Genomic DNA, 23,681 nt, shown 5'->3' on the forward strand with positions numbered 1-23,681 from the left:
TTTTATTTTTCCCAGTTATAAAAAAAATCCATTTTTAAATTTAATGTAAACTCATTTTAATATGTTTTCATATGAATCATACTGTAGAAGAAAAATCAGAACAAAAAGAAAAATCCATGAGAAAAAAAAAAAGGGATTAAAATAGAATATGTTGATCTCCATTCGGTCTCCATAGCATCAGGTTAAATCTTTCCAGGCCTTTCTAAAATAAGGCTGTTCATCACTTTTTAAAGAAAAATATTTCATTACTTTCATATATCATAACTTATTCAGCCATTCCTCAATGGTTGAGTATTTAGTCATTTTCTAATTCCTTACCACCACCAAAAGGACTGCTACAAACATTTTTTGCACATGTGGATCCTATTCCCTCTTTTATGATTTCTTTGGGATACAGATCTAGTAATGGCACTGCTGGGTCAAAATCAGCTGTGTTCTTTTAATTAGGAATTCTGTATTTGATAATTCTTGCCCATTTTAGAAAGGGGAATACAAATTAATTTAATAACTATTTTTAAACATGGATTTTTAATAATCGTGAACTGATTAAAAATCTTAAAAGCTAAATTTTAAAAATCCTTTTTCTTTGGAAACTAATCTGTAAAAGCAGACAACAAAGCCAAAAGAACCATAATGTGAGGATCAGGAAAGTGGTGTTCTTAGTGCTTTCCTTGGTATGAACTACCTCTGTAACTTTAGGGAAATCACCTCTCCTCTTAGGTTTCAATTTCTTCACCATAAAATGAAATGATTAAGCTAAGTCATCTGTTAGAACATTTTCAATGATCACATGTAGAAATCTTCCTCTGCTTTTACTCATACTTGGGAAATGGCTGCATTTGGCTAGACTTATGTAGCTGAAGTCAAGCAGTATTGATAAAAGGGATCAGAATGGTAGATTCATGCCAAATAAATTGAATCCTCTCTGCAATCTACACTCATGAGCATAGCCCAAATTGATTTCAAGGATTCATTCAGTAATACGACGCGTACAAGACTATCCTAATGATACAGAATTTGAGGGAAGTGGGGACTCGGATACATTGCTTCAGATAAAAAAATAATTAGTCTAATATAAAACCAATTTACTCAACAGCTACCGAATCTCTTCATTTTTCCAATTCAGATCAGGACTTCTCAAAAACTCATCTAGATATCAAAGGATTTTGTTCTCCTTGGACAAGATAATCTAAAGTCATCTCTTGTTAGCAAGATAAAACATGTCAGCACACCAGGAACAAATGAAGTTTCCAAAGGGTTAATTTTAAAAGAAATCTTGAGGGCTGTAGTGGAAGTACTCTTGAGTGCTCAAACTTCTCTATGATTTACATGGCTAAAGAAATAAATTGCAGATTTCTCATTCAAAACAATATGGTAGCATCTTAGGAAAAGGAGAATGAGAGAAAAGTGGATGGGGTTGATGAAAGCACCAACTTCAGGTCAACCTTCATGCTGATTATAATTAATGATGACTTTCTGCATTGTGCATGCTGGATAAAGATTGTGGCTAATAGTCACAGGGACTAATGGGTAGCGTGACTCATAGGTAGGATGAATAATAAGGTACAATATCAAAGGAGCACAAGAGAGAATGGCCACGGTGTCTAATGGGTGTAGAAGTAAATAATTTCCATTATTAATCCATGAAATTGTGAAGGGATGTGGTGGCAAATGGATTCATTGGTAATGAGCACACTATTTAATTAGCAGAGGATTAATGGGCACAGGGATGATTAGAAACAAGAATCGATATGGCCAGTAAATATGCTGGCTAATAATTAGGATGGAAAATGGGCACAGGAGCAACTGGGAACAGTGTTTAGTAGATGTAGTTATAAAGGCTTCAATGATCACAGTTTCAATAGTAAATGAGTACAGGAGCATATGGATACAATGTTTAGTGACAAACTAATTAATTGGTAAATGGGTGAATTGACAGAGAGTTTAATGGACATGGAGGTGAATGGGCATAATGGGTTATAGAAACTGACTTGGTTTAAGATTAATGGGTGCAGTGGTGAATGGGTGTAGGAGTAAACATCTGCAATGGTTAATGGTATAAGGATTAGTTAGTGAGGGGATAAATGGGAAAACTGGCTAATGGGCATGGGATTAGTGACTGATGGGCAAGTTGGCTAATACAGAGAGGTCTCTGCTGCAGTTGCTAATCCCAGGTGTGGAATCTGCCTTTTTCTTCCTCCCTTCCCCTCCAGAGACTTTTGCTGCAAAGCTTCTCAGACCTGCTGGTTGTGATCAGACCTTCGTTAGGAAGCTCTGTACACAACCTGAGTTATGGATGATCCGCAAAGTTTTTGAAATCCCTAATGTGTGTCTATGGGCTAGGAGTCCATCACTTATTGATCTCTACCATGGAGCAAATGGATCCAAAGTTGTGAGTTTAGTTCTCTAGAGACACTTCTCTCTTTGAGAGAAATCTCTGTTCTGACATCCAAAGCTCCTTCCCTAAATCCCAACCCATGTCCAATAACTAAGGAGCAGACCATCAGGGAGAGATGGGACATAGTATAGTCCAGCCCAGTCCAATTCAGTCCAGTCCCACCCAACCCATTCTGGAGAGGAAAAGCTACAAGATCACTGCTCTTTCTGGAAAGCAGCCACTTCATCTTCTTACACAAAAAGTCGTCCCTGTGACCAAGATATCTAGAGATCCAGGTTTTTGGACCTTTGTCAAGCAAAACATGGCTTCCCAAGAAATAAATCAAACCATACTGAGAGAGAATGAGCAGGTTTTCAGTGAAAATGAGTAGCCTGTCCTTGGCCATGATAGATCAGTGTATGCTCAAGCTTGGGCACTTTGAGAAAATCTCCCCAACTGCCAACAGTTCTCAGCAAGCCTTATTATTCCACCTACCTCTTACTCAAAGATCACAAGATCAGACACTCCGAGTTGGAGAATTTCTCAAGTCAGAGACTAAGCTCTCTCTATAAATTCTGCACCTGCTGATATCTCTCCTGAGCCTAAGGACAACTGAAACACCAGGGCTAAGACCAATGGGCTGCAGAAGCAGTGAGCTCCCAAGTGATTTGGTTTAATTTAATATCAGGGAAAGCGACTGGGTTCACACCAGTCCAGGATGCAGGATATTTAAGTACTCTGGCTATCCAATGGAGACCTTGGCCACAGATGTTGAATATGGCAAAGGCATCACATAGCTGAAGGTAATTATACCAGGTTGTAAATTATGCACAATTCAGCTACTACCTGAACCCCAGTGGTGGAAGCCAGGGCTAGAAGAGAACATAAAATGTACAATAAGAGCTCAGTTATTTCCTTTTCAGATTCAGGCATTGGTGAAGGAATGTTTCCCAATATCAGCAGCTGAATTCTCTAGGAACAAAGTGAAGATATTTCATTGGATTCCACATCTCGTATTGCTAAGAAATCCTGCTGGGGACACGTGTCCTGGGCTTCTGAATGGGAGGCTCTGAAAGCTAGCGTCCAAACTATAAGATTTGAATTTTGTCCCAGGATGCTGTTCAACAGGGATTATTGCCCCCTCTCAGTGGTCAGATAGATTGGCGTCAGAATAAGAAGACGTGGGCCAGAAATCTGGGGATATTTTTTTCTCTCCTTGAATCAGCTTCTAATTCTGCTCACCAAATAAATAGGGAAGGAAGCGGCAACCCACTGTTGGAGAGATCGACGTTCCTCAGCAGCCCTCCGTGGGATTTAGCTGGGCTTGCAAAAAGCCACGGAGAACCAGGAAGCTTCTTTCAGCCAGAATGATACATTTTTAATGTTTCTGCAGTAATTTTCATATTGGTACATTTTCACTTTGTCGCGGTATGCTCAGTATCTGAGCAACTCTTTTGGTACTCCAGGCTTTCTACAATGTGGGGTGAGCTTCTCTCTTAGATGGATGGGATGCACAAGCCCAGGGCAGATCATGTCACATCACGTAAAGACATGACAAACCATGGACTTGTCAGGGTAAAGACAAGAAGACCGTGTTGATTGAGCACATGTGATTTAGAGCCCAAAGCAGTCACCTTGTTCCAATACCCAGAAGTCCAGCCTGATCAAGTGACTACTCCATGCTTGCACAAGTCATGAGTAGCTGAGTCAACCCATGGGTTTTCATTTTTGACCAAATCCCGTGACTATTGTTTTTTATCTATATTCTGTCTGGGGTGGGAGGAAGAAATGGGGGACAGCTCTTATTTATAAGGCTAGGTAGGCACTCATACAACACACCACTTATTTCCACATAGGGCTCCTCTGTTTTGCAACCCGAGAAATTTGCAATAACTTAAAGAATGGGTAAATAAATATCTATTACTGAATCCACATCACTCACCCAGACTGGGGATCTCTGGCACAACCTTGCCTGCTTGATAACCTGTGGTGATATTACAGATTTTCCCATGTCTTTCCACATTAAGGGGGCAGAGAGTTTCAATGAGAGGTCCAGACACTTGGGATCTGATTCTCGGCCATGGACTAATCTCAAGACATTGGAAAAGTCACAGCTCCCCCCAGGATTTTGCTTTTGGCCTGCCCCTTCCTTTCCATACCAATGACTCCATGTTATTTGTGCTCTCTATTTCCCTCCCTTCCTTCATCTTCTCTTCCTGCTCTCCCATCTCTCTCTGTCTCTGTATCTCTTATTTTAAAATTTCAAGTTAAAGATTTTGGATGCAACAGATCCTTAGGAATTGTTAGTATCCATCTTAAGTCCCAGTAGTTAAAAAAAAAAGCTCAATCTACAATCAGTATCTTAGGTGAAAAGGATGATCTAAGTTTTGAAGTACTCAGCAAGGAGGTTACAGCAATAACTGCCCTCAATGAGAACTTGGGGTACTTATCTCTGTTTTATCAGCACAGAGGAAAATTCAGATGAAAAGCCTTGAAGACACCATCAGGAAAACCAAAGAACTCTCCGACTAGAAAAGCTGGCTACAATTCTGAGTGCATATAGAAAAAACAGATAGACTGTCAGTTCTTAATCAGGCTTGAGAAGGAAGGAGTATTGGTAAAGCCAGCCCAAGGCATAGGCTAATCCCCAAATCCCTCCCACTGGGCTTTGGAATACATTACACAGGTTGGGGAAGCTCAACTACCCTCCCAATTAACCTTTTGACAATTTTGCTGCTGAAATGAATATACATTTCTTTAAAAAAAATACAATGATGTAGGTGAGCTCTGCTTTTAATTTGTTTAATGCACATTATATTTTTAACCTCTCTGATGGAGTCTGAGCTAGACAGATCTTGTAAGGGAAGGACTGACTCTTTGAAGTTCACCCATTCTGTGGCGTCTAAGACTAAATGAATGCATGTCAGAGACCAAGGCAGATGTCATCCTCCCACCATGGTCTGGCAGCTGGGCTGTGGCCCAGGAAGTCCATGACCCAGGAAATAGCCTGGAACTCATGGAGAGAAAATGAATGTGCATCTATGGAGAATTCAGAGGTTGGCTGGCCATGGCTTTGGTTCCAATGAACTGCTTCCTAATTCCATGGTTTTGGGTTTTGTTCTTAGCTTTAGTTAAACTCACCTTCTCTCTCCCCAGGATCTTCTGCTCTCAAAGTCCCAGCTGTCAGGCAGGAGCAGCTGACCTTAGAAAGGAGCCCTCCAATGAGGTAGGGCGATGTCCTTGGACCCTTTCTGTCATGTCCAGCTCTGACATCATTTGGGGCTTTCTTGGTGGAGATGCTGGAGGGATGGGCCATTCCCTACTCCAGCTCATTTCACAGATGAGGAAACTGAGGCAAACAAGATGAAGGGACTTGTCCAGGGTTACACAGCTAGCAAGGGCCTGAGGCCAGATTTGAACTTGGGTTTTCCTGATTCCAGGTTTGCCTCTCAATCTCAATCCACAACATCACTTAGCTGCTCCATGAAGAGACAGGAGCTTGTAATAAGGGGAAAAGGATAAGATTACAGGAAATTCAATGGAAGAGGCTATTGGGAAGTTTGTAATGGAAGAAGGAAAGGAGATTCTATGGGAAGTTGTTCCAAATTCATCAACAGTCGACCTGCTTTTTAGTGCCAATATTCTGGAGGTTCCGCAAATACAGAACACAGCCCACTCTGAAGCATCAAATTGATGGGTTAGCGGGGGTCATATGTCAGCTCCAACAATGACATAGATGCAAGAATGAGGGATGAATATATGTATCATCCAATAAATTTATGCCTTTAATAGAAGGAAGACTGTTCATACTGAGAGCGTAAGAGATATAAGATTGACAGCTAAAGAGCTGCCCTGATAGCTATGGAATATTAAAAGGCCAAGAAGAAAGAGACGGGCACTTTGGGTAAATTTAATAAACAAGATTTTGAGGAAAACATGGGTTATTTTGCATGTGTGAGAAGGCCTGGGTGAGTGGCAATCTACACTACTGGAGAAGTGCTCACATTGGACAGGGTCCAGCTCTATTGATACGGAGTCATAAGGTCCTAGATCTAGACATGGGAGAGACCTCAGAGCCCACATTGTCCAACCCGTCCCTTCCCAGATAAGCAAACTGAGGCTGAGAGAAGTGAAGTGAGGTTCACTGTAGGGGACAAAGACAATACATTTTAAATGTGATATTTGAACCTACAGAAATAGTGCATGTGTGCATTCATAACAGTAGAATAAAAAGGCAAGATTTTACAAAGTTCTCAGGGGAGCTTAGTAACCTACTGAATCAGCTCCTTCTTGCCTGATCCCCAGATAAGTCTAGTATCAATAAGTGCTTTAGACACCACACTTCATTCTCAAGTCCTCATGGTCCTGATGCAGATGTATAACCAATGACATCCAGGAACCTGGAAAGATTAAGATAAACCAACTTGAAAGTATTAAAGTCATTCCAAAAGTTTGTACATTGATTGCCAGGATAGGGGATCTCAAGCATAAGGAACAAGGATACTACCAAGAGATTGGTTGAGATGATTACAAGAGAAAGACTGGGATGACAAAGGAACACAGGGAACATTTTAACAAGGAAACAGAACCGCACCATTGGTTCTTTGGAAACCAGGGAAGCTCATGGAATTCAAGTTCAGTCTCACTGGCTGCAGAAATGAAGAGTGATCCTCCAGAGAACTCTGGGATCTTCTTCATGGCTAGTATCCACTAGAAACAGCCAGCTGTATAATAAGAAACTAACTGAACATATCCTTTTGATACACATTCAAAAGAATATATTTTTGCTTTCTCTACAGTTATAGACAGTCATAATTTTTACTTTCTGGTTCTTGATCCTCATCTACTTCTCTGTCAATTCAGCAGATTCACAAAATATCTAAGTGGGCAAAAGGGAGGTTGACAGCCCCATCGGATGGGTAGGAATCCAGACTGATGAAACTAGTGCTCTAAACCATGGACCATGTGTGTCCTCGAGATGGACATCTTCATAAGCAGAAGAACAATCACCTGGTGCCTGATTCAGGGAAGTCCAGAGCTCTGCTGATAGTCCCTTGTGACTGGGCCAAGGTCCAGGCTCTTCAAGGCCAGACTCAGACTATACCAATGCCGGAGTGGGGGTTACCCAGTTGGGATGTCTTTGAGTACCAGTCACACAACAGCCTCTCACTTCAGAGTTCTAACCACTTTAGTTTAGAATAGCACAGCTCCAGAAAAGTTTTGCATAGGGTAAAAGGAAGTGTGATTCCTCTGAAAACAGAGACAAGGAGGATGGGGCTGAAAGCAGCATCTTCATCAGAACAAGAATCCCCAGAAATGGGGAAAAGGTCTTTTGAATGATTAAAGCACTATTTCATTATTTTAATTCACTCACTCTCATCAAGGAGAGATATTTTTATTGTATAAACTGTGACAGACTCCTAAAGAGCCTTTCATTTTATTTTACATTGACTTCCCAAATGGTAGCTCATGGCTGGCCAGGCACAGTGACTGCCCCTCAGCCAGTCTGGACTTTCTCTGCCTTTGCATAGGGTCTTTGTAACAGAAGCCAGGGGCTTCCATCTTCCCCATCTCTCTGACCACTTCTGTGCTGCTCCGAAAGAGCCTGGGGACTTCTCTGCTGATTTATGTGGACTTGCAGATATTTCCCAGAAGCTCCTTTAGCCAAAATAATGACTCATTTAGTTTTCTCATCATAGGCAAGAGACTAGGATTGCTTAAGTCACAGACTAACACTCTGGCTCAGCCTGGCAGAGCTTTCCAACTCCTTAGGACCAATGGCCACATTCCCCCAGAACATGTCAGGGTACCCAGCGCTTCTCCATACACTCAGATGGATCAGAAGGCTCATGAGGTCTTAACCCAGCATCAGCCTCCTCAATGTAATTCAATGAATTTGCTAAGAATGAGGGATGAACAATGGGCTCTATAATCTATATATCATGAAAATACAAGTAATTATGTATACCTTTACGCATAGTAGACACTGCTAAAGTCTTGTTGAATCCGTGAATGGATGAACCAATAATGTTAAAATATAGTACTAAATATATATAATTATACTCGGAATAATATAAACATATAGAAACTATTTAAAAGTAGTAGCAAATTGTACATTTGCAGTTTTATGTGCAATCATCTTTATTCTGACTATACCATATAACAAAAATTTCATTTTACTACATAAATTAAAAGTAAAATAAGTTTTAAAATTTATATATATATATATATATATATATATATATATGTATATACACATAAGTACATATGCATTTATGTATGTATGTATAGTAAATGTCAGTATGCTACCAATTATCTTCTGGGATTTGCTCAAAAATTCAAAATAGATCCCCATCTCCTATCCCCTCATCCCTGAGTATGATAGAAAGGAAGCTGATGGAACATACTTATTGCCCAGGGCCACAAGGCAAGTGGATGGGAGCCCGATGATTTTGGCTTTGAATATATGTATTTTGAGCAGGCAAGGAGTTGGACTCCACAATGAACTGATGGAGAATATGATGCTTTGCATTTGGGTATGATCCAAAATTGCCTGATGTAATAAGAAGGGAATCTTTAGCAGCTGAATTACTGAATTTCAGAGCCCATCTAATTGAAAGAGTAACTATTGAAACAAGTAGTAAGAGGAGAGAACATAAGGAGAGATGGGCTTCTAATCTATGCCATAGGAGACTCACTCAATGAAACTAAGGGAAAATAGTGTGCTATCAAATACGTTCAAAGGGAAGAAAAATCAAGAGGAAAGTACCATACATAGAGGGTTTCTGGAAGCCCAACTATTTCCAAGACTTCCTCCTTCCAATGATAACATAACAGCAGTGCCTGTTCAGAGAAAAGAAGTTCAGGAAAGAAGGATAGGACAGCTGTCAAGCTCTTGGAAGGCTGAGCCCAGAACAGACTTCTAGGTCCAAAATCAGGTCCAATGGGCATAAGTTATCTTGTTTTGTCACGCTGGCCAACAATGACTGTGCTGCACCAAAGCTGACAAGTCTTTCTTGGGAGGAAGAGGTTTTCCTTCACTAGAAGTATTCAAAAATAGACTATGTGACCAACTTTTGTTTGTGTGTTAGAGGATTATCGGCAAGAGAAATTACCTTCCATCTATTCTGCATATAATTTGTAGGACATCAGTGTTTTCATCTTGTCTCACCTTTTAGAATAGGAGGACCTTCACAGCAGGTACACTTTTGCCTTCCTTTGTATAACATGGCCTGACTCTATCAGTGCTTAATAATTACACATGGACTGGAATCCTCAAAGGAGTCTAACTGTTCATTTTGCCCTAGAAATTGGATCACGGTGTCATGCAGTCACACTGACTATTACCGCTTGTGTAGTTTCTGAACATGGAAAATACTGAATCGTGTATGTTATTTGGGTGGATAGATGGGTAAGGATAGCTATACTATTGATTCAGGCATAACTTTATATAGAAATTGAGTGTATAAGAGAAATGAGTAGAAATGTGTTTTCCAAGGTATTCCAATTTTTATTACAAAAAAGAGTCTTGGGAGGATGGGATTCTTGAAATGGATCTCGAGGGTCTCTGTAAATTCCACAAAATATGAAACATTTGGAGCACTGATGATTGATGAGTAAATTCAATGAGACTTCATGATTCTCTTATAACCTATAAGACCTCGAAGAGATATTGCATATTAGGCAATGCGACAATACCATTCTCTCATTGTGTACATGAATTTCTTAAGTTCTCAGTGGAGATCACTGAGAGTGAATCCTATTATCCCCATTCCTTTTAAGGAATCCAGGAGACTATTTTTAAACTAGGTGTTTATCACCTAAAAATGAGCATCCTGTCAAAACATATATGATCCCATTCCAGCCATGAGTATTCCAGTCTTAAGTAGCACTTCCAGAGAGCTGTTAGTCATGAACTGGGGTGACAGTGACCTGATGAAACCTCATCAAGTGGCAAAATAAAGATAGTTTGACATTGAATTTTCCCATGCCATGGCACACACTCCTTACTGGCATAGTGATGTTTAATTATCCACTGGGGAGAATGTTCTACATAATTAGCAGATTATTTCCAACACCTAAAACTAACCAAGTAATTTAAGTCTCAAATCTTTAGGTTGGATTAAATCTGCATATTCACACTGATAAAAGAATTGCTCTCTGATTTTCTTTTTAATTCCCACTGATTAGCATCTACATGTAGAAAAAAAGCAATTCTGTTTTCTTTCATCCTTTCCAAGTTCTCCCAGAGCATGTGCCAGGTGTAGCATCTCTTTCTTAAATGTCATTCCTATTTATCATCAACCCCTAGAACTATCCAAAAGCATCAGCATTGAAAATGTCACATGTAATGGGATCAACGACGATACAATTTGTAAAATTCTTAACGCAGTGCCTGGCATACAGTAGGTACTTAATAAATGTTTGTTCTCTAATAAATAATGAATGCATATTAACAAGTAGGAAGGCCTTTTGTTAATGTAAAGGAATGGTAACATGGAATCTACATATCACAGTGTTCTTCCTGAGATCAAACTCTTCTTTCTGACTTTTTTTCCTTCTTTTCAAGTTTCTTACCATTAGGGGTAAATGCTCTCTCAAAAGAAAGTCCTTTAAGTATTTGAACCAAGTTGTGAAGCTTTCCTCACTCCCTGGCCATCCCCTCCATTACCACCAAATTTCTCTTTTTCAAGCTAATCCCAAGTCCCTTAAGCTTGACTACTCAACCTTAATAAGTATTGTAAATTTTCTCCTTGAGAAAATATTCCAGATTAACTACATCCTACCATCTTTATGACATCATTTAACCTCTTTGGTCCTCAGTTTCCACATTTGAAAAATCAGAGAATTGGATTAGATGACATTTACTATGTACCATATCTCTGGAATTCTATGATATTATGGATTTCCTCCTCTCAAGTCATTTGACCTAGATCATGATGTAAAGGGAAAGGAAAAGGGAAATGGAAGAGAGCAAATATTTATAAAGCCTTTGCATTATGCACCAGGTATCATGTTAAAGATTTTTCATAAATAGCTCATTTTATCTTCCTAACAACCCTAGGATATAGGTACTGCTGTCATTCTTATTTTTTCAGTTTGGGAAACTGAAGCCAAAAGAGATCTAGTTACTTGCTCAGTGTCACAGAGCTACTAAATGTCTGAAGTCAGATTTGAACTTGTCTTCCTGACTCCAAGCCCAGTGCTCTATTATCAGCTGCCATTTATTCAATAGTACTCAAAGGTGATACCATTAGAATTGAAAAATTAAGAACTGTAATTGCAATTGAACTGGCTGGATGAGGTGACCTTTCAAGTCTTGTCCAAAACTGTCATAAAGTCTGAGAGAAAAAATGAAGCACACAAATAAACTGCCCGAAAAATTTCTAGTCACATCAGGAAAGAGATGAAATATTAGACCTTTCTATGTTTACTCAATCTTTGTTGTTGTTGTTGTTCCCTCTGTTGAGTATGTATGTCTTAAATATTTGGTGCAATATTAATAGTTTAAAAGAATGACAAATTGGCTAACCTCCCCGAGCAATTAACAGTTATAATACTCATATGTAGTCAGACATAATTAAAAATAATGGAAAATGAACTTGCTTTCACTCTGTAACAAAATTACATGCCAACTTTGGGCAATGAGAAGCAATACAATTTTTTTTTTCACAGATAACTACAAACCCTCATGTACATCCCAATCTATTCAACACTAGAAGATTTCTACTTGAAAACCTATTGCCCAGTAGGTTGGAGGATTATTCAGCCAAATCCCAACCTTTTTTCACTAAAGTCTGATGGCTTTAGAGTGGGATAACAGAAACAAACTAATCAGGGAATTCTCAATTATCTATAAAATGGAGCTTAGGTTGGTTGGCTGCTGCTCTTCATAATCAAAGAGAACCAAAATGACATCGTTATTTTGAAGTCAACATACGGAGAGTCTGACTGATCAGGCCAAAATAAGCTTGCACAAGTGGCTCAGGTGCCTTTGGAGCCGATGTGTCTCTAAAGCCGAGCATCTCACATTCCTCATGAGCCACTGCAAGTCTGCTTCAAGCACAAAGTGCGGAACCTTTTTAATGTTGGTACCCCATGGTGGGCAGTCCGCCGTCAGCATCTCCCGTGTCTCACCACCAACTCCAAAGTTCCTCAGAAAGGTCTCCAGAGTGTCCTTACATCTCTTCTTCTAATCTCTGCCTGAGCACTTGCCATGTGTGAATCTTCATAAAATAGTCTTAGGCAAAAGTATGTTTGGGATTGGAACAAAGTGTCCAGCCCACTTGGAGCTGCAGTCTCAGCAACGGAGTTTGAATGCTTATCCAATAAACTCAAGAAAGGACCTTAGTGTCCAGGACCTTGCCAGGATATCTTCAGAACCTTCCCAAGACAATTCAAATCAAAACGGTTCAGTTTTGTGGCATGGCCCTGGCAGACTGTCCATGTTTCAAAGGCGTACAGCGGTGAGGTCAGCCCATAGCTCTGTAGACTTCATGCTTTCTCTCACCTGTGCATTCTTATTGAGCCTCTCTAATATTGAGCTAATTCTGGCGATTAAAATGTTACCATCAGTGTCATTAGTTGATCTTGATGCCATTTTCATCCTCATTGAAGACTTCCAACAACAATGCTGAAAAAATCATGCTAAAAAGCATGGAAACCAGCACACATCTAGCTGTGACCAGGAAAGCACCAGAGATTTGTTCCTTATGCAAATCCCATGCAAACATGCTTCAGCAAAGCTTAGGAAAGATCCTGTCAGAAGGAGGTAACATTCTACTGGGAATATCAGAGTAGGAATAAAATGTGTACACCTGATGAAACAAAACAACAACAGCAACAATGATAATCTGGTGTTCTGTAAGCATCTTAAAATCAGCTTACCACAAAATGAATATCTTTTCCCCTAAACTTTTCCTTCATCATAACTGCCTTATTTCTCCTAGTCTTCCAGGCTTACAACCCAAGTGGCATCCATGACTGCTCTCTCTCCTACTCTCCTTATATCAAATCACATGTCAAGCCCTGGTATTGCTACTTTTATACCATTCTCCAGCTCAAGATGGACTGGAAAAACCACAAGAAAGGTCAGTTTCACTGGGATATAAAGGGTGTTCAGGCCATCAAAGATAGACTCTGGAAAATCCAATGAGAGTTAACTCTTCAGCAACTCCTCAGTATGCAGGACAGAGTCAACCATTTGGGAAAGGAAGGGAAAATTTTCCTGAAGAAAACAACTCCTTAAAAAGTAGAATTAAACAAATGGAAAAAGAGATGAAAAAGTAACTGAAAATCACATTAAAAACTAGAACACTACAAATGGAAGCTAATGACTCTGTGAGAGAGCAAGAATCAGTCAAACAATCTAAAACAAATGAAAAAATGGAAGAAAATGTGAAATATGTCATTGGAAAAACAGCCGACCAGGAAAATACATCCAGGAGAGATAATTTTAAAATTATTGGTCTACCTAAAGACCATGATAAAAAAAAAATAATAATAACCTGGGTAGTCTAGTCTTTTCAAGAGATTGATAAGGAAAATTTTCCTGATATTCTAGAAATAGAGGGGGAAATACTCATTGAAAGAATCCATTGATTACCTTTGGAAAGAAATCTCACAAGGAAAACTCCAAAGGATCACTGTTATAAAAAACTTCAGAATTACAAGCTCAACAACAACAAAAAAAAATACCACAAGCTGCCAGACAAAAGCAATTGAAATAAAAAGAAGCAACAGTCAAGATTATGTGGAATAGAGATAAGGTGAAGAACTTACAGGAACGTATGAATTCTTTTTCTGTATTTTATTTTCATTATTTCTGTGTTTCCCCTCTGACCTGTATAATATGTGCAGGCCCATATTTACTTGAGCCTTGGCCAGCTAGAAACATATTTACTTAACTTGAGCTGATGGCATTTATCAGTATTTGACATTTATCGATATTTAGTCTATTAGCTTGATCATTATGTGCTTGATTAAGCTTGAAGGCCTGATTTTCTGTTTCCTAGAACTCAGGTGATTTCGGGGAAACATAAACCTTCCATTCCAATCTCTCTGAAGAGCAACAACCAATTAGATGGCTTCCCTTTCCCTTCTCAATGCTCTCTTACTTGTGATGTAATCTCTTATATAAAAGTTGTGTATCTTTACTACTTCTTTAGCCCTCCTACTGCTAGCTTTCTCTTTCTTATCTCCTGATGGGACAGGTCATCCTCCAGAGGTTTTAATAAACAACTTTTCTGCTTTCTACTGAGTGATCTGAGTAGTCATTTTGGGTCCTCATATCCCTCACAGGACTACCCAGGATTTGGCAGCTTCTACAATAAAGTGAGGGGGGAACCCTGAAACTGTCCTCTAACTTTGGCGGGGAAGCCATGGGGAAACAAGACACTCTCTTCTGGGAGAAGCCCACCTCGGGGGATCAAGATAACTCATTCTATTATCTCGGTGGGACTAGTTATACTGTTGAGCTGAAAATTAGTCCAGGACCACTCCTACTTAGCTTGAACTTAAGTGGTCTCATTCTACTGGAAATCGAAGCTGGGGGCAGTAATCTCATTCAGTTGAAACTTCAGTCTCAGATTTCCTATTAAAGGGCAATTTTAAACTCATTTCTTTGCAGAGGTAATGGCACAGCTGCCCACCAGGACCCCTGCCCACTGTGAAGAGACACCCTCTTCTCAGTGTTAACACCTGTTTATTTCTCTGCTAGGACCTTTATCTCTGCCAGGCCTGACTTCTTGGTGCCAATAAAACTTCCTTTTGCCACTAATATTTCAGGTTTGTGGATTCTTTCATGTTGAACCTGTGCTGACCAGAAGGGGATTCTCACGCCTCAGCTCTCTGCACTGCCACTAACTGCATCAAAAGGATTGGAGGGCCTGGAATACCATATTCTGGAAGGCAAAGGACCTGCAGTTACAACCAAGAATTAACTAGCCAGTGAGACTGAACATCATCTTTCAGGGGAGGAGATGGATCTTAAATGAAGTAAGAGACTTTCAATCATTTCTACTGAAAAACAAAAAACAGAACTGAAAAGAAAATCTGATCTTCAAACACAGGGCTCAAGGGAACCATAGAAAGGTAAACAGAGGAAAATATATATTATTTAAAGGTTAAACTGTTTACATTCATAGATGGGAAAACGATATTTGTAACTCTTGAGAACTGTATCTATTACTGGGGCAGACAGAGGGAAGCACCACATGGATGGAGAATATGACTCTGATGTGATGATTTCAAAGAAAAAGACATTAAGGGGTGGAAAAAAATCTGTACTGAAAAAGGAGGAAAGGGGAGGTATAATGGAACAATTAGTTCACATGAAGAGATGCAAAAGACCTATTACAATTGAGGGATAGAAAGGAGGGGGATGAACATTATTTGAAGCTTGATCTCATCAGTTTGGGCTCTAAGAAGGAATAACTTAATCATTCAATTGGATATAGAAATTTATCTAACCCTATAAAGAATTAGAAGAAAAAAGAAAGAAAAGGGAGAAACAGGATAGAAAAGAGGGCAGAAACATGAGAGAAAAGGGTAAAGGGGGAGGGGTGATAGAAGATAAGATAGTGGGTGGGGTGGGTTAAAACACAATACTAAAAGAATAGGGAGGGGTAGTGAGAGATAAAGGAGTGGGTGAGATAGGTTAAAAAAAACCACTACTAAAGACAGGATGGAAAGACAGAACAAAAGTGTATGCAGGGTAGTATATGGAACTACAGAACTGATAATTATAAATGGGAATGTGAATGGAATGAATTCTCCCATAAAATGGAAGCAAATATAGTGCATTAAAAAACAGAATTCTACAATATGTTGTTTACAAGAAACACATTTGACACAGAGCAATACATACAGAGTAAAGATAAAAGACTGGAACAGAATTGATTATGCTTCAGATGAATTTTTAAAAAGCAGGGGTAGCTATTCTGATCTCAGATAAAGCAAAAGTAAAAATAGTCTAATTAAAAAAGATAAAAAAGGAAAGTTCATCTTAGACAAAGGATACTATAAAGAATGAATTAATAACCACACTAAATGTATATATAACAGGTTGTAGAGTAGCCAAATTCCTAGAAAAGATTTTAAGCCAGTTATAGAAAGAAACAGATACCAAAATTAGACAAATGGAGGATCTCAACCTTGTCCTCTCAGAATCACAAAAATCTAACCACAAAATAAACAAGAAAGAAATTATAGAGGTTAATAGAATCCTAGAAAATCTTGATATGAAAGACCTCTGGGAAAACTTGAATAGGGACAGAAAGGAATACATCTTTTTCTTGGCAGTACATGGCACCATCACAAAAATTCACAATCTATTAGGGCACAAAAACCTTACAGTCAAATGCAGAAAAGCAGACATAAGAAATGTTTCCTTTTCAGACTACAATGCAATAAAAATTATATTCAATAAAAGGCTTGGGAAAGATAGAATAAAAACCAACTGGAAATTAAATAATCTAATTCTAAAAAATGAGTGGGTCAAACAACAAATCACAGAAACAATCCATAATTTCATCCAAGAGAATGACAATAATGAAACAACATATGAAAACCTATGGGAAACACCCTAAGCAGTTGTTAGGGGAAATTTTATATCTTTAAATAGCTACATGAATAAAATAGAGAAAAAGGAGATCAATGAATTAAGCATGAAACTAAAAAAGCTAGAAAAAGAACAAAACTAAAACCCCCAATTAAATACCAAATTAGAAATTCTGAAACACAAAGGAGAGATTAATAAAACTGAAACTAAGAAAACTACTGAATTAATTCATAAAATTAAGAATTGTTTTTTAAAAAAATCTAACAAAATAGATAAACCTTTGGTGAATCTGATCAGAAAAAGGAAAAAAAAAAATCACCAGCATCAAAAATGATAGGGGTGACCTCACCACCAATGAAAAAGAAATTAAAGTAATAATTAGAGCTATTTTGCCCAACTGTATGGCAACCAATCTGACAATCTAACTGAAATGGTAGAATATTTACAAAAAATATAAATTGCCCAGTTTAACAGAAGAGGGAAAAATTACTCAAACAGTTCCATTTTAGAAGAAATACATTGAAAAAGCCATTAGTGAACTCCCTAAGAAAAAATCTCCAGGGTCAGATGGATTCAAAAGTGAATTCTACCAAACATTTAAAGAACAATTAATTCCAATATTATGTAAACTATTTGGAAAAAATTGGTAAAGAAGGAGTCCTGCCAAATTTCTTCTGATTCCTAATTCTGATTCCTTCCTCCTTAAACCTAAACGAGGAGGAGCCAAAACAGAAATAAAATTACAGACCAATCTCCCTAATGAATGTTGATGCAAAAATTTTAAATAAAATGTTACCAAAAAGATTACAACAACCTATAAGCAGGATAATACACTATGACCAAGTGGGATTTATATCAAGAATACAGGGCTGGTTCAATATCAGGAAAACTATTACCATAAACAACCATATCAATAATAGAACCAACAGAAATCAAGTTATAAAGTCAATACATGCAAAAAAACTTTTGACAAAGTACAGCACCTATTCCTATTAAAAACACTAAAAAGCATAGGGATAAAGAGAAATTTCCTTAAAATAATAAGCAGTATCTATCTAAAACCTAAAGCAAACATTATTTGTAATGAAGAGAAGCTGGATGCATTCCCAATAAGATCAGGGCTGAAAAAAGACTACCCATTATCACCACCATTATACATTGTACCAGAAATGTTGGCTTTAGCAATATAAAAAGAAAAATGAATTAAAGGTATTAAAATAGGCAATGAGAAAATAAAACTATCACCTGGCAGATAATATGATGATATACTTAAAGAATGCCAAAAAATCATCCAAAAATCAACTAGAAAAAATTCACAGCTTTATCAGTTTCAGGATAAAAAATAAACCCAAACAAATCATGAGCATTTCTATATATTACCGACAAAGCAACAGTCATCAAAAATATTTGGTACCAGCTAAGAAATAGAGTGGTGGATCAGTAAAATAGATTAAATACACATGATACAATAATCAAGATCTATAGTACTTGATAACCACCCAAACTCTATCTTCAGGAATAAGAACTCACTATTTGGTTTAAAAAAAAAAAACTGGAAAAAACTGGAAAATAATATGTCAGAAACTCAGCAGAGAACCCTATCTCACAACCCATAATAAAATAAGGTCAAAATGGGTACATGATTTGGGCATAAAAGATGATATCATAAAGAAATTTGGAGAGCAAAGGATAATTTACCTATCAGATCTTTGCAGAAGGATGGAATTTATAGCAAAGAAGAGGTAAAGAATATTATGAAAGCAAAATGTACAAGTTTGACTACATTAAATTAAAAAGGTTTTGCACAAATAATGGGAAATAATGGGAAAAAAATCTTTACAGTTAGTGTTTCTGATAAAGATCTGATTTCTACAATATATAAAGAACTGTGACAAATTTACAGGAATACAAGTCATTCCCCAATTGATAAATGGTCAAAGGATATGAATGGACAAAATTAAGGTCATACATAGTCATATGAAAAAATACTCTAAATCACTATTGATTAGGGAAATGCAAATTAAGACAATTCTGAGGTACCACTTTACACCTCTCAAATTGACTAAGTTGATAGGAAAGGATAAAAATAAATGCTGAAGGGAATGTGGGAAAGCTGGGACACTGATGCATTGTTGGCGGAGTTGTGAAATGATCCAATCATTCTGGAGAGCAATCTGGAATTATACCCAAAGGGCTAAAACTGTGTATACTCTTTCACCCAGCAGTGCCATTATTAGGTCTGTATCCCAAGGAATCATTAAGAAGGGAAAAGGACTCACGTGTGCAAAAATGTTTATAGCAGTTTTTTTGTGGCAACAAAGAATCAGAAAATGAGTAGATGCCCATCAATTGGGGAATGGCTGAATAAGTTGTGATACATGAAGATAATGTAATATTACTGTCATATAAAAAATGATGAACATGCTGATTTTAGAAAGATGCTGAGTAAAACAAGCAGAAAAAGGAATATATTGTACACAATAACAGCAAGAATGTATGAGGATCAACTATGAAAGGCTGGGTTCTTCTCAGCAGTTCAGCGATTCAAAGCAATCCCAATAGACTTTGGACAGAAAATGCCATCTGCAACCAGAAAAAGAACTAAGGAGAATAAATGTAAATCAACACATGCTATGTTCACTTCTTTTTTCTGTTTTTTTCCTCTCCCATGGTTTTTCCCTTTTCATCTGATTTTTCTCTTCTAATATCATTCATAAAGCAATGTGTATTAAAATAAATTTTAAAAATGCATAAAATAAAATTTGTTTTTTTTCAAACTTATCCAGTTCTGGATAAAAAATTAATTTACAGCCTATATAAGAATAGTATAGTTTATATCCAGAAACCAGGTGGCCCACTGGATGGAACACTACAATTAGGATCAGGAAAACTCATCTTCATGAGTTCAAATTTAGCCTCAGGCATTTACTAGCTGTGTAACTCCTGGGTAAGTCCCTTAACTCTGTTTGCCTGTGTAAAATGAGATGTATAAAAGAAATGATGAACCATTTCAGTATTTTTTTCCAAGAAAAGCCCAAAATGAATTGCAAAGAGTCAGAAAATGGTAAAACAATTGAACTATAACAATGTGCTTAAAGGCCAAGTTTCACAATAATGCACTCTGGCAAAATGGAAGAATTTCTTCCCCATTCCTTCAAGTATTCAATCCAGTGGCACTGATCTATTGACTATTCTACAAAAAAATATAATATTTATGCAAATGTAGCACTTAATAAATGTTTATGGATTCATTGATTAACTCATTAACAGTCAAATTGATTAAATGGTGACCAGTACAGAAATCTCCAGGTATGGCTACCATCTTTCCATTCCACCTCATTTGGGGAGTCTGGATTGGCAAGATGTCAAGCCAATTGATACCTGAGGTCTGATTGACAACCCGCCAGCTCTCACTGAGCTGCATAATAAATAATGAGACACTATAGCAATGTCTTCAAACCCAAGAGAATCTACATGCTACTAGTAATGAAAAATAAAGAATAAGGTCTCAATTAGAAAAACAAATTATTCATTCATGTTAACAATGCCTTAAAGACAATATCTCATCATAATTCTGATAGGATAGTTCTTATTTCTAGTATTCTCAAGAATTAGATAGTTCTTAAGACCAGAGGTTTAGGCCATCCAAATTATATTGGCTAACCTTGACCTCAACCTACTGATTGAAGTTTCACATTCATTTATTTATTTCTCCTGAAAGTTTGTTTGTTCCTAACCCCAAAAACCTGTCCCTTTGACACTGAAAATATGTTGACTCTCTAAATATCCTCTTCTATTTTGTAGATTTTCCCCCATCTCTTCCCGAAAGAAAACAAACAAACAAACAAAAACCTTTTAGTGTCTTTTAAGGGATGAAGAACTAGAAGAGAAAATAGCGGCTATTGGTGTTAGTGAGAAATGCTTTTCAGTTTATGACCTTGGCTTAGGGTATTATTGACTGATTCCCAGAAGCCCAATCAGTGGCCCTCAGTTACCTCCTTTGTAAAAGGAATGAGGTATTTGTAGTAAAAGCAGACGAAGCGTCTTCCTCATGTCGGTCTTCTGGTCTCGTTACATAAATATGTAGGAAGAGTAGGTGGGAAAAACAGCTGGCCTGAAATGTGTCTTGAGACTATATACTCATCAGTTGACATGAAAATGTCAGCTATTATCGCCCCATGAACTTCAAGCCAGATTGATCATATAGATTATAAATGGCTGAGGAAATGTGGCTACTGCTCTGCTCCGACACCACCATTTTCTCTTGGCTCCTCAGCCTTCTTTGTGCACAGTTGACTCGGAGTAAAGGCTGAATAATAATCATTGCACACTCAAATGGAGAACTGTGGAATGATTTAAGTTAATTGAGTGAAAAATTCATAGCTCCCTATGGCAGCCGGATTTTTTTTATGGCAGCAGATTGTAATGTCAGCGAAGTGAGTTATTACTCAGGTTTCCATATGTATGATGCCAAGATTAATGAAAATGTCACATCACACGGCGTGTAATGTTGCTTTCCAAGAGGACAATACAACAACAGGCGAAGCTGTAATTAAAATGATGGCCCGTCAGGTTCGGGTTTCTGAGGGCTCTGCCGCTTTGCCCAGGACCTGCGGACCTCGGCTCCCAGGGACCACTTTCCCACTACTTCAGGGGAAGGGAAACTGTAAGTGGCAGAGCTCGGGCAGAACAGATGTTCCGTGAAGCAGAGAGACGTCAACGGTGTGAGAAGGATGGTCAGGAAGGCGTCGTGGGCCCAGGGTAATTAGAAATGGCAAAGAACCCTTGCTACCCTGAGAAGGCAAACGTGGATGCAAAGGCTGGGCTATCCCTCCCAGCACAGAGCAAAAGCCCACCCCGAATCTTACAGGAATCTTGTTCGTTTCCTCCCACGTCATGGACTACTGCACACAGAGCGAAGCTTTAAATAAAGCAGACTCTGAACCTGGGCTGCCTCTACCTCTCATCTTCTCTTTTGCCAGGGAAATACTAGTCTGGGCCCCCCCTTCCCTACACCATCTCTCTACTCTGAAATGGAGAGCCATGTATTGTGCATGGCTTTTCTTTTTAGAATTTACTTCTCACTTAACTACCTGTAGCCTTCTATCAAAATGCAATCATTTTCTCTGGGTAGGTACATTTCTGCAGGGCAGTGGGGATGGGAAGGCACAAAGTGATGCTTTAAAAGAAACCTAGAAATTCTGTTAACAATTGCAATATGATTCAGTTCATCAATTACATAATAAACGACTCTTACAAGGAGGCAATGTGTTAGGTGCAGAGGAAGAGTGATGACCACAATGACTGACAGCCCCTGTCTCAAGAAGCTTTCATGTCAAAGGGCTCGTTCTTCCTTTCTGTTATCATGGGTCAAACCAAGTGGAAACAGGGAGAATATTCTCAGTGACTTGGTTTGTCTGCATCTTTGTTTGAATGAGTTCTTTATGTTAAAACAAAAAAGATGTTCTGAAAGGAAGGAAGAGGGAGAAAAAAGAAAGGAACAAAAGAAAAGAAACCAGCAAGTGAAAATTCTCTTCTGATTGTGGCCACTACTCACAAGAAAACTCATATGGAAAATAGTGTGACTCTTGGAGAGAAGGATACTTCCCTCCAGATGGTTTTGTGATGTGGAGGAGAACATGGAATCAAGTCTAGATTTTTAACAAGAAGATTTCACAGATTCAGAGAAAGCATGGCCTACAAATGCATGCCCAAGAGCTCTCCAGGGATAGTCATTAAAAAGACCTGAGAGAAATCATCCTAATCAAGATGAAAGGGGCAGTGGTTATCTAAAAGATAAAGTAGACTATAAAGGTAGCCCACTGACCAGATCAAATTTTATTAAGGCAAGTAGAAAAGGAGGAGGAGGGGGAAGAAGAAGGAATAATAATAATAAGAGGAGGAAGAGGAAGAAAAAGAGGAAGAGGAAGAGAAAGAAGAGGAGGAGAGGGATGAGAAAGAAGAGGAGAAGGAAGAGGAGGAGTAGAAGGAAGAAAAGGAGAAAGAGGAGGAGAAAGAGGAAGAAGAGGAGGAGAAAGAAGAAGAAGAGGAGGAGAAAGAAGAAGAAGAGGAGGAGAAAGAGGAGAACAAAGAGGAGGAGAAAGTGGTGGTAAAAAATTTTCTGGCCATGTAAAGCTGCTACTAAACACACACACACACACACACACACACACATGTGCGCATACATGAACAGAATAAGTTAATTCTGACAAAGAAGATGACGAGGGCCATTGTAAATTCCCTCCCTCCCTTCCTCTCTCCTTCCTTCCACTGTACTGGAGAAGAAGGAATGCTCAGAAAGGATCATTGCCCAGTGACCCTATACTAACTGTGATAAAGAAAGAGCAACGTTGTTTTATTTTTCCTTTCTTTTTCTTCTTTCTTTCTTTCTTTTTCCCTTTCTTTCTTCCTATCTCTTTCTTTCTCTAAAGAGGATAACTTATGGATTAAGAGGACAGAGAACAAATAATTCTAAATCAGACAGATGATATTCATGATAGATAAGTGAAAGGGAAAGGACATCTACATGTTCTCAAGTTAAAAAGTCACTCTTGGTCCAATCAGTTTCATCCTTGGGTTCCAAAGGAAACTTTGAGCTGTTATAAAAGAAATCTTAAAGACTATGGGAAAATTGGGAAATTATTACAGAACTGAATGTACCAACTGCAAACACTGACCACCTTTTCAGAAAAAGGGAAGAGAATTGGGCCTTGAATGCAATTCTTGAGAAGCAAAGAATTTCTT

At 38.2% G+C, this 23,681-nt stretch overlaps 1 protein-coding gene across 2 annotated transcripts in view; it reads right to left on the reverse strand.

Moving 5' to 3' along the window:
• The window catches only part of LOC100913544 (transcription elongation regulator 1-like protein), a 114,801-nt gene that overhangs the window by 54,162 nt on the left and 36,958 nt on the right, over positions 1 to 23,681 (reverse strand). The gene's annotated exons all lie outside the window — the stretch shown is intronic.

Source organism: Sarcophilus harrisii, chromosome 2 (assembly GCF_902635505.1).
Source record: "Sarcophilus harrisii chromosome 2, mSarHar1.11, whole genome shotgun sequence".
Classification (NCBI taxonomy): domain Eukaryota; kingdom Metazoa; phylum Chordata; class Mammalia; order Dasyuromorphia; family Dasyuridae; genus Sarcophilus; species Sarcophilus harrisii.